Source organism: Hyaena hyaena, unplaced genomic scaffold (genome assembly GCF_003009895.1).
Source record: "Hyaena hyaena isolate Hyena2069 unplaced genomic scaffold, ASM300989v1 scaffold_40, whole genome shotgun sequence".
Lineage (NCBI taxonomy): Eukaryota > Metazoa > Chordata > Mammalia > Carnivora > Hyaenidae > Hyaena > Hyaena hyaena.
Window position 1 is genome coordinate 5,015,243 of NW_024080672.1, and position 12,815 is coordinate 5,028,057.

Genomic DNA, 12,815 nt, shown 5'->3' on the forward strand with positions numbered 1-12,815 from the left:
ATGAGCCCACAAGGAGACATGTGGATGAATGCGAAGGGGCAGGAGAGGTGGCGCAGGCGTGCGTGCTTGTGAATGGTCCTGGGGCTTAAGCAATGGGGACACGTCAAGCCCTGCCTCTCTGCTGTTCTGCACCCTGGTCCCCAGCATCATGGACAGAGGGACCAGGACTTTCCAGCAGCCCGAGAAATCAGAGCACAGGAGAGGATGGAGCAAGACCATGGTCTTGGTCTCACAGTTTGTGAGATTGAGTCCTGCACTGGGCTCTGTGCTGACAACCAGGAGCCTGCTTGGGATTCTCTCTCTCTCTCTCTCTCTCTCTCTTTCTCTCTCAAAATAAATAAATAAACTTAAAGACTGTTATGTTTAAAAACATAAGAAATACACACAAATACATTATCATTGTTAGAAAAATAAAAATAAGACAAACATTTCCCTTGATGTTCCCAAGACCATCAGCCTCCCCAAAGAATACTTTTTATGTTTCCTGAGTTACTTTCCGAACATACCTTAAACTTGGCATTTATAGTACATTTTTGTATTTCTACCTTTTGTGAAGTTATTTACCCAGATACCACCCTGGAAAGATGCTCGTTCCCTTGACAAGATGTCTTAGAGAACTTTCAGTCACTTATGTCTGTGTCACTTATGTATGTCATCTTTGTGTATCATCTCTGTTATGGCATGAATGTGGCCTAAAATGTCACTTATGGTAATGGCTGCCTGGTGTGTTGGAGCAAGTATACATTGCTCTTGTTAATGGAGGTGCGCTACATTTCCAGAATTCCAGTTATTGATAATGCTGCAGAGAATGTCTTTGCACCTGCTTCTTTGTCTAACATGTGCAAGTATTTCCCTGGGGTACAAACTCAGAAGTGGGATTACTAAATTGGAGGATTCAGACATTTTGTATTTTAATATATGCTGCAAAACTGCCTTGCAGATTACTTGTTTGTTGGCACCCAGGACCCCTGATATGCCCACCTCTGTCTGCAGCAGCTGTGATCTATCTTCATTTTGCCAACCTGATAAACAGGAGGGTGAATCTCATTCTTGCTTTAATTTGCATTTCGCTGATTACTCATGAGGCTGAGTATATTTTCCTATGAATATTGGCCATTTGTAGAGGAAATGCTCATTGAATGAATTAGGTGCTTCGTAAAGATACTGATAACGGAGGAGAAGAGTAATGTGCATGGTTCAGGGAAGACTATTCTGTGAGGTTCCAGGTTACCAGGCTGGTCCAGGAGCAATGCTCATGGGACCTAGGTGGGGTGCAGGGGTAGAAAGGTGGTTCTGACTCTTAGGACAATAGAGTCACACAGCCAATCAGAGACAAGGCTGGGACACGAACCCAAGGCCTCCTGAGCTCATGGAGTCTCACCCTAACTGCGTGATAGTCTCTCACTATCAGAAGTGTTGCTATCCGAACTCAGGAATCCAATAGTTGGGAGTAGTGAGGATTATAGTTTTTAGCTGCAGTGTGTTTCAATGACCTACTATTGTGTAATAAGATACCCCAAAGTGTAATGGTTAGAACAACAACAGCCATTTATTTGCCCAGGCTTCTGCAATTTGGGGAGGGTTCAATGGGGCCAGCTCAGTTGTCAAGGGCCAGCTCCGTGAGTTGTCTGCTGGCGCTGGAACATTCGAGAAGGCTTCTTCATTCACTGTCTGGAGGCTGGGCTGGGCCAGGCATCTCTCTGGGGCCTCTCCAAGTGGCTTAGCTCAGGCTTCCTCACAGCACGGTGGCTTCTGGGAAGTGACAGTTTTTACTTGGCAGCTGGCTGCCCCCAGAATGCAAAAGTGTAAGCTGTCAGATCTTAATGCCGGTGCCCAGAAGGCCCAGAGTTTCAATGACACCTCATGCCATTGACTAATCACGGGGCCAGGATGGGAAACAGACATAACCCCTGGTTGGGGGAGGGGCCAGGGCCCATTGTAAGAGGATATGGGCTGGGAGAGATTGTTGTGGTCTCTGGAAACACAATCTGCCACAGAACTGAAATCATCTCAAACCAGATTGAGGAAAGGAGAATGGATTACCCGCAGAGATCTTAGAGAGATATCTCAGAGAACCCACGGCCAGGACACACAGCAGAGGGAAGGTCTGGATTGGGAGAAATATCCAAAACTTAGGCTGCATTTGGGGGCACCTGGGGGGCTCAGTTGGTTAAGTGCCAACTTTGGCTCAGGTCGTGATCTCACGGTTTGTGGGTTTGATCCCCATGTCGGGCTCCGTGCTGATAGCTTGGAACCTGGAGCCTGCTTTGGATTCTGTGTCTCCCTCTCTCTGCCCCTCCCTTGCTTGTGCTTTGTCTCTGTCTCTCAAAAATAAGTATATGTTAAAAAATTAAAAAATAAATAAATAAAACTGAGGCCGCACACCTCTGACCTTCCCAGGTCACCACGACCTCCCCAGCACACCTGCTTTCTCTGTTTTTCCAAGTTCATAGGCTCTGTGAGGCCATTCCAGGAGAGTGCCCTCAGCCTCCCACTTCAACTACCCCCAGTGTTTATGGATCCCACTTGCAAACCCCAGAGTGTCAGAGTGGGCCCGCCTCGGGCAGGTTTTCCCCAGGTGTGGACAATGAGACTCAGAGACTTGGAAGGGATGGCCCAACACTGGTAAGTGGCAGAGCCAGGTCCTGAACCCGGCACCTCCATCTGACTCAAGAGCCAAAGCTCATTCTAGCTGCCCTTGAACGTTCATTTGTCCACGCCCAGTGCCACCCCCTCCCCCAACTCCCCTTGAGTCCTTGCCAAGCTCAACCTGTGCGAGGTCCATAAGGCTGGATCCAGCAGCCACGCCTCTTTCTTATCAGTGGCCTCCTCTGGTTCCTGCTCAGAGGGGGCGGCATCGTTCCATGCAGGGTGGATGGGGGTCCACTTAGACATGTAATTCACCTAGAGTGAAGGGTTTCAATCACCCCGGTGGGTTTTGTGCCTTCCACCTGAGCTCCAGCAGGGGCTGAGAATGTGTGGTTCCTGAGGTGAGGTGCAGAACGGGGCTGGCAGTAACGCTCACCTCTGAGCCTCCTCTGTGAGGGCAATCCATCCTTCCAGAAGCTCTGATGAGAAGGCTCGTTATATCTCCCTGGGGTCCGGCTGCCTGGCTGGGATGGGACTCCCCAGGGCTGCCTCTGACCTACACCCTCTCCTGTAGTCTAGGCAAAAGCCTGGTTTGTGGCTCCAGGGTCAACGGCACCGCTTTCCCAGCCCTGCCCAGAGGCTGGCCTGCTTAGAGGACCTCCATGCCTTCTTCCTCTTCTCTGCAGGGACTTGACTGATGTCAAGCCACAGCTTGGAATGCCCCCCTTCCCTGCTCTACCTGAGCATATCCTCCCCACCCTCCAAGGTGTGCAAAGGCCATCTCCTTCACAAGGCCTCCTCTAGGCCCCTGAGAAGTATTTCTACCTCCATGTGGACATTTGTCTCTTTCACCTTGGATCACTGGGCTTTGAGGCACAGGGGTAAGTCTTGGCATACCCTCCTAACACATTATTTTCTTATTCAACAACTGTTTATTGAGTGCCAACTATGTGCCAGGCACTATGGTAGCACCGAGGAACAGAAGGGGTGAAAATCACTGCCCTTGTGGCTCTGAGATTCTGGCGAGAGGGGCAGGTCATGATCTCACGGTTCATGGGTTCGAGCCCTGCATCAGGCTCTGTGCTGACAGCTTGGAGCCTGGAGCCTGCTTCAGATTCTGTATCTCCCTCTCTCTCTGCCCTACCCCACTCACTCTCTCTTTCTCTCTCCCTATAAAGAATAAACATAAGAAACAAAAGAAAATATCAACAGGAAACAGCTGAGGACCGCTAGTCTAGCATGTGTAGACTCATAGAAAGCCTCAATGAATGCTGAATGGGTGAATGACTGGATGGGTAAATAGAAGGGAGAAAGAATGGATAGATGGGTGGGTGATGGGCACTCATCTAAAAGAGTAAGATCAGGGCATGACTATATCCTCCCATCGTGAAACTGACCAGAACAGTCTGAGAGCTAGGAGGGGTCCTGTGAATACCTGTTCATTAATTTAAGGCAGTGTAAGAAGCAGTCCCAAGCATGGCCTCGGGGGTCAGCCCGGATTGACAGATCTGTTCTATGACTGTGTGATGTTGGGAAAGTTACTACAGCTTCCCGAGTTTCAATTTTCTCATTTGTAAAATGGAGCTAATGAGACTATCAACTCACAGGGTGATCACAAGATTAAATGAGGTCACTTATGTACAGTACTTAGCATAGTGGTTGGCACATAGGAAGAACTAAATAATACCACTAATTCTTATATGTTGTTAATTTCAGGGTCACTTATCATGCATTTTTATTAATAATGGTAAGATAACAATGACACCCTTCAGTAGCCCCATCTCAGTGTGAAAGCCAGTGGCCTTTTGAGAGCCCATAGGACCTCACCTGACCTTGCCTGGTTTCTTCACCGACCCCATCTTCTACCTGTCTCCCCCCTGATCAGGATGCACTTGTTGCATTGTGTCTCAGACATGCCAGCTGTGCTTCTGCCCCAGGTCCTTGGCACCTATTCTCTGCCAGGCTGTTTCCCCAAAGAGCCCCCATGGCTCACTCTCTCCCCTCCTCCTTCAAGTCTGCTCAAATGTCTCCTTCTCCATGAGGCCTTTCCTCACCCCTTTTAAAATTGCACCATCCTATCCCATCCGGGGCACTCCAATCTCCCTCCCCTGCTTAATTTCACCCCATAGCACCTACCTCTTTGTGCTTGAATTTATCAGCCCCCTTTACATAGGGAGCCACGAGCCTGTTCCCTGTCACCTGCACTGGCTCCCTGCCACCTGCACTCTGAGTGTGCCCTGGGTGGGACAGCCATCCCAGGGCCATAGAATCTAGGCCTCCCTCCACCCCCCACCCGTCCCCATTCCAGCTGCAGGAGGCTGCCCAGGAATAGATGGGACCCCGGGAGAAGCAAGGGGGTTCTTCTCTCCAAAGCAGGGGTCCTGCCCACTGGGGACAGAATGATGGATTTGTGGAGATTGGCCTGACACCACAGTCTGGCTCACTGCCCCACCCCATCCTTCAAAGCTCTGCTCACATTTAACCTCCACGAAAACTCCTGTATGAAGCAGCCAGAGGGTAAGGGAGGATGGTGCACACACTGTTAGGAACTGAGTGTGTTCTCCCCAAATTCATATGCTGATGCTCTAACTTATATGATCATATTAGGCTGGGAGGGGTGGGTTTGGGAGGGACCCCCATCATGGGGTTAGTGTCCTATGGCTGCAGACAGCAATACATTTGGGACTTGAGAAGGTTTCTCAGCTACACAGAAGCAGGGCTCAGCATGGTTTCTGCTGATATTTTTAGGCTGCATAATGTAATTCTACCTTGAATTTGCATCGCCATTTTTTTTTCTTTCTGAAGCCCTGTCACATCAACCCCTTCAATGCCAGTGCCTCTTCCCACAGTGTAGATCAGTCATAAGGCTTCTTCCCATTCCCCTCAAGCAGACTGAAACTTCCCGAGGTCACCCTGCACGTCATAGGAGCTCGAGCCCCACTGAGAACCCCTGCAGACAGCCCCCACCTCTGACTCCGTGGTGAGTAGGGCTTCATTATCCCCTATCCTTGACTGCAAGGACAGTGCTCTCAGCACCTGGCTGAGAGAGCCTCTGCACCGGAAGAAGGGATGTTCCCCCAGGGCTGTACCTGGGGCATAACCACACTCAGGTCCACAGCACTGTCAAGGACCTGGCAGCTTCTAGGCAGCCGGGGAGCTAGAGTCATGCAAATTGCTGGATTTGGTTTTAATTTATTTGCAGATGAATATCCCTCCCAGGAGGCAGGAGGAGGGGGAGTGAACAGTCTCTTTTTAATTATTCTGGGCATTATTTATAAAGCCCTCAGAGCTGAGGGCCTGCCTGAGGGTGGTTCTGGTCTCCAGCGAGGCTCTTCTAGACTGTTCTTCCAATAACACACCCAGGAAACTGTCCAGGGTGCAGGAGGAGCCTGACCGCTTCTTTCCCCAGCCCCAGCCCTGTCTCTGCATCCACCGGCTTGGCGCTTCTGCTCACAGGGCTTTGGGGAGCACTGCCGGGCCCCGTCCTAGGCACCAGTAGGGGTGGTGCTGGGGCAGGAACCAGATGCGGGGTGGAGGCGTGAGGTCCCCAGGAGGCTGCTTTCACACGTGGGCCTTCAAGGTTAAGTCTGATCATGTTCCTCCTCTGCTCAAGTGCCTCCAATGACTTCTACCTTGTTCCAAATGACAGCCTGGGCCGTACAGTGGTCCACAAGGCTCTCCACATGCACGAGCACACACGTGCATGCACACGCACCCACACGGGCCTGCACGGACAACACACTTGCCACTCACACACACACCTGCTGGCACACATGTCCCCTGTGTGCACACACCCAGATCCTTGCACTAGCAACACACACGTCCCTGTGTGCATGCACCCAGATCTTTGCATGCAGAACACACACGTCTGAAGGCTTGCACGTGTCCTGTGCACCCCGCCCTGCCCCCCCCACAGATGCCTGTATGAACAACACACAAACAGTCACGTGCAGGTACACACTATTCCTGGAACTTGCCTAAAGGCAGCTTTCTTTACGTTGGCACACATGGCCCAGGTGTTCCTTCCTGCAGACACTGCCCTTGCAGGAGAGCTGCCTGGCCTGGAACATTCCTCCGCCTCTCCCGTCCATCGCTGGGGCAGGCCACAGACCCTGATCAACAGTGCAGAGGCGTCAGGGGGCCTGTGTGCAGTGCGTGTCCCAGAGCTGCCCTGGGGGACCAGGCTGAAGCCCCAAGCTTGTCCCCTCTTCAGCCTGCACAGCTCCTCCTCCCTCAATACAATGCGTGCCGAATCTTCACAATAAGGCTCTGCTACAGGAGACTGGGCGGAAGACACACTATTTAGAATTGCAATCCCCGACTCTCTCTTTTCCATGCTGGGCTCTGCTTTACTGTTCCCAACTGACGGCCTTCTAACATAGATGTTTAGTTGTTTCTCTTGTTTTCTGTTTTTTTTTTTTTTTTTTTTTTTCTGCAAACTTAGAAGGTAAAGTTCTACGTAGAAGGCAGGGATTTTATCTGTTTTATTCTGTCTGTTCACTGCCTACAAATAATAGGTGCTCAATAAACAGCTATTGAGTGAATGAGTGCATGGAACAGATACCACTGTATCTGTGAGTGCTGTGGACAGTCAGAGGAAGGCGTTCCTGTCAAGGGCTGGGCCCAGGGATGGCTTCTGGGGTCGACAAGACTGAGGCAGGTGTGAAGGGCTGTGGGGTCTGGCTGGAGGAGGAGGTGGAGGAGAAGGAAGCCTGGGTGGAGGGCAGTGATGGTGTTGTGCCCGAATCGCGAGTCCCAGAGACCACCAAGGAGCAGGCACCGATGCAAATACAAAAGGGTCTTTATTACAAGCTCGAGCAGGGGCTCACCCGCCTACCAGTGTCATGGCAGCAAGGTGAAGCCCCGAACAATAGTGAGCAGGGTTTTTATGGGGTAAGGGATGGGGGTGTTACAGTGCACACGTTGTATGTATGACATCATTACATAAATTCAAATTACAATTGTACAGTACTACCCGTGGTAACAGCTTTAACCATTCAGTATCTGTGAGGTGTTCATTACATTTGGTGGGACCCAATCATGATTTTTGAGAATCCTTTGAAAATGACCAATTATGAGGTGAGTTCAAAGGGCCTACGTGGGGTTCAGGCAAGCGGTGAGAAATTGGCTAGTTTGTACAGAATAACTGTCTACAGTTCCCAGCCTTGACTCAGACCACAGGAATGTTTTCTGATTAGCTGATCTGAGGGCCGTCTGAAGATGGCTTTAGCCTTGAGCAATCTGAGGAACTGGGGCTACATGCAGCCCGAGGTTGCTCTTAATGGAGGCCTTAATTTCAAAATGACATTACTTAGGCTCTTCAATGGGAGCAAAAGCCTCAAGGTGGGATGGCTTGGAGAGCTTTCTGGGACCCGGGTGACCCATAGAAGGAAGGGGAGGGAAGAGCTGGCTGCAAGGGCTCTATCAGCCTTCGGGTTCTGTCCTGCAGCAATGGCCTCTATGCTGAAACCTGCAGAGGATGCTCTTGAAAGGTCATCCCTCCCTGCTGTGGCAACAGACAGTTCTTGGAAGAGGGAGGGATTTTCCTAGAAGGAAGACAAGCTCTTTTGCCATTGGCATTTCTGTCCCCACCCTTGCCTTCCCAGTCCTTTCTCAGACCCAGGACAGTCCCATGCAGGAGAGCCACTCCTCACCCCTCCCTGGCTCCACACATCCACACATTTCACCCTCACACACCCCAAGAGGAAGTGATTTTATGATTGCTCACGTTTTATAGACGCAGAACCCAAAAGCTCACTCATGATGCTTGTAGAGCAGAGCTGGGATTCAAATTGCAGATCTGTCTGTCTGTGGAGTTATGCAGACTCTGGAAGTTGCCTTCCTGGCCCCTCCATCCTGGTGTACAGAGCATCCTCTGGGCAATGAGCACCTGACACCTGCACTCACCATCCCTCAATCTGGCTTTGTAGGTTAGTTACTGTGTGGCCCTAGGTGGGTTCCTTAACTTCTATAGCCATCTATAACACAGGGCTACTTTGAATCACTCGGCGGTTATTTATCTAACACTAGTAAGTGCCAGGTGTTGGGGATAGACAGTCTTGTGGTGCATGTGGTCTAGTGGGAAAGGCTGATGTGCAGCAAACAATTCCACATAACTAGGTCATCACTAGGAGCTTACTGCAGCCCCTCACACAGCCCTGTTTGTGAATAACATGGCTTCAGGGAGAGGTGAGCCCACCTCTGCATGCGGACCTCAGTGTGAGTTAGGCGCCTTCTCCCTCGAAAATCTGCCCCTTGAAATAGTGGAGCTAAGAGGTGAGTGAAAGAAGCAGCAGAGAGCCAGCTGTAGAACGAGGACCCCCCCAAGCAGCAAATAGGGGGGCTGGGGATAGCCCCAAGGGAGCAGCCTCTCCAGCACGACTGGACACTGGACAGCCTGTGTCTGACACCCCATTTCTGACCAGGTCCAGCTCTGCCTTTGTTTCCCAGCTTCAGACCTATAGCCTTGCTGCTTTGGTGCGAATGGGGAAACTGAGTCAAGAAGCGACTCTAGGACCTAATGAGCCTTTGATACCCAGTCCTCCTGCCCTCCTTTGCACTTGCTTCCTCTTCTGCCCTGAGCCTTGGAAGAAAGAGAAGACTTCCTCCGTGTGGGAGAAGCACTGAGATGGGAAGGCTTGGGGTCCTCGGAGGCAGCTGCACATCAGGGAGGGCATGACTTGCCCAAGCTGATGCGCCGTGCAGCCAGCCGGGGAACCAGAGCTCCAAACTGCTGGCTGACACTCCAGAGCACATAGTTAGCTCTGGCATCGAGCCATCTCTGGGGCCTCGGTTTTCCTATTCATCCTTCCATCGGGTGGTTGGCCCCACAGTCTTAGAGGACCCTGCCTGCGCTGGGGCTCCCGTTTCCTGCCAGCTCTTGGGAAGGGTGGACAGTGGGGGGGCCTCCATCCATGATACCCCTCTCTCAGGCCCTTTGGGATTTCTGGCCCACCTTTCCACTCCCCAGCACCATGGCCGTGCAGGAGAGAGGGGGTTATTTGGCTGTCTGAAAGCTGGGCTCTCTTAATGGACTCCCAGAAGCTTTCTGCCTTTGCTGCTGCAGTAGAAAAAATTTCCTTTCTCTGCGGTATAGAAGGCAAAACAAGCAGTTATGCCTTTTGAGGTCTAAAATGGGCACCTTAACTCCAGGGGAGTGGCAGAGAGGTATTTTGCCAGCCAGCAGAAATGACAGCCAACACCTGTCTCAGATCCAGAAGTTATCATTACAAAGAAAAATGAATTGCTTTCTTTCCAGTGTATTGGGTGGTCTAACAGCAGTGGGAAATGGATTGCTCACTTAATTACAGATATGCACTCGCTCTGCCTGCAGCTAAGTGGGCCTTGCGGGGGCTCAGCTGGGCTCCCCTCTCCAGCAGCAGCAGCTGCGGTTAGTGTTTCCAGGCCACGTGTCCTCTGGGAAGGCCCCCTGCCCCGCTTCCTGCGGCACTCAGGGCTTGCCTACCCACCCAGGATTCAGGCTAACAGCTGAGCTGCCACTTCCCAGAAAGTCCTTCATGTTCCCAAGAATGTGCCCCTCCCCTCTCCACAGCCACAGGGAAGCATCACACCCTCCTTTGCTCTTGGTCCTCTCCTTCCCAAGGAAGAGGCATCAGAAGTCCTGACATGAGGGCCCCTCTGTGCTCAGACCCATCGTGCTTCTCTAGTCTCTATCGGCTGAGCCTGTGCCCAGGCTGTCCAACCTTCCTGATGCAGGCTCGTCACATCAGCCCACTTCTCACTGCCTTTGATGACACTGGTCCCTCTGCAGGGACGATCAGCCCCTCCCCACTGCCCCTCCAAGACCACAGTAGCTGCTGCAGGAGCCCGCACTGACGGTCCCAATGCTCCTTATCCTCTCTCCTGCTTCCTGCCTTGGTCACGCCACCCCCCCCCCCCCCCCCCCCCCCCCCCCCCCCCCCCGCCCAGGCAGCCAGCCACACCCAGGTCACACCCTGACCCTTGGCCTGAGCCCAGAAGTTACTTTCTCTAGACCAACTTCCCTCTGTGTGCTGGGCTGCGGGAGCCCCTCTTCACCATCCTACGGGAGCTCTCAGACTCTTGCTTGCACACACCGCAGTGATGGAGAGCTCACTCTCTCCCATCACGCACTCACCCACCAGTCTCCCCAGTGGATGACTGCTAACCTTCCATCACCCGCCCCCATGGAAGACTCCTGCCACCTAAGTCCCTTCGGCCCCCTCAGGCATTCGGACACCTGCAAGGAGAGAAAGCTGGGCAGGTCACTGCTTTACAGCCGTGTCAGGGGGGATTCTGAGTTGGTCTTCACTCCAATAGTGCAATTCAGTCTGGGCTGCCCCAACTTGCCCCGAGCTGTCCCTCTGAGGTGGAGCTCAGGACCCACCAACAGATGGAGAGATTCACTCACCATGTATTTTATTTTATTTTATTTTAATTTTAAGTTTTATTTTATTTTATTGAGAGAGAGGGTGTGAGCGGGGGAGAGGGGCAGAGGGAGAGAGAATCTCAAGCAGGCTCCATGCTTAGCATGCACCCCGAAACAGGGCTCGATCCCATGACCCTGGGATCATGATCTGAGCTGAAATCAAGAGTCAGAGGCTTAACTGACTAAGCCACCCAGGCGCCCCTCTCTCTGCATGTCTTGAAGAGCCCACCCACCATCATCCAGGTGGGTGGGGAGGGCAGGGCTTCAGAGCCCATCCTCACCCAGGCTACTGCTTCCCTCAGAAGAATCTGAAAACCAGATCAGGTTCTTAGCACCAAGGCCAAATCGGGGCCAGCTTTGAGTACCCTTGTCTTTTAGAAGTTCCTAGAATCCTCAGCTTCTGTAGACCTGCAGGTTGGATTCTAAGACTCTAGTCAAGTATTCCATGAACAAGTATTCCATGAATATACTCCCAAGTTCAACAATTCCCAGAGCAAAGAACTATTGTTCTTTGGTGTTCGGCAAGTGGGTGGGAGCAGGATACCGCCTCCCAATCACTGTGTGTTTCCCTGAGAGATGGTGAGGGCCACAGGGAGGCCGTGACCAGGGACTCTGCCGAAGCAGGAGCCAGGAGCCACCTGCATGGTGCTGGCCACCACAGCCCCACCCCGACAGGCCCATCTCATCCAATGGCTTTATCCCCACTCCTGCCTCAGTCTTCTCTCCCATTGCCTCACCAGGGCTCCCCACCCCCATGCCTTCCTCCTTCCTTGTGACTGTGTCATTCTGGAAGCCTGATGCTCTCCTTACCTTCCTCCACCAGGGTCAAGCTCTGTGCTCTTCCCCTGGCCTTCAGGGGGGCACCCTCGGTCTCCACTGACCTCCTTGGGTGCTGAATATTTACCATATAAGAACTTATTTCACCTCCACTATCATCCTCATTATATATAACAAAACAGGCGGAGAGAGCTTAAGTAACTCACCTAGGTTCCTATACCTGAGTATCAGGGTCAAGCTCACAAGCCAGTAATGCCTTTGATCTCTACTCTCTACTGCCCCCTGTGCTATAATGATGTAAAGGGCTGTTGAGGTCTGGGGTTGCCAGGGACTCTTCCTCGAGCAGGGGCCCTGTGGCCAGGAACAACTTGCTGATGGGACAATGGTTAATTAGGGATCACGCTCACTTGTGCAGATTCCCATGTTGATACTGTTATGTACAGAAGTACTTGAGACCTGTCCCCAACTCGGTGAAGCTCACAGGCTTGTGGGCAAACAAGATATCATGTCAGCAGGATTTGCCAAGCCATGTAGCACCATGTGGGTGGTGGAGGGGGAAGGGAAGATGGCTCTAGGTGGAGCTGATAGACTACCCGGGTTTAGAAGGAAGGGGAGGGGGCACCTGCGTGGCTCAGTCGGTTAAGCCTCCGACTTCGGCTCAGGTCATGACCTCATGGTTCATGGGTTCGAGCCCCGCATTGCGCTTTGTGCTGACAGCTAGCTCAGAGCCTGGAGCCTGCTTCAGATTCTGCGTCTCCCTCTCTCTCTGACCCTCCCCTGCTCATGCTGTCTCTGTCTCTCTCTCTCAGAAATAAATAAAAAACATTTAAAAAAAAAGAAAAAAAGGAAGGAAGGGGAGGATCTACAAAGTAAGGCCACAGCCAAGGCCAAGGGCATGAGCTGTAGAGCAACCAGCAATGCAAAGCGCCTGTGGCAGGAAGGGCTGAGGTTTGAGGAGCAGTAAAGTCAGTGTGGTGGGAGTGTTTGGGGGGCCCATGTGGGGTGACCCCTGAGAAAGTTTGGAGGAGTCCTTGTTATCTGC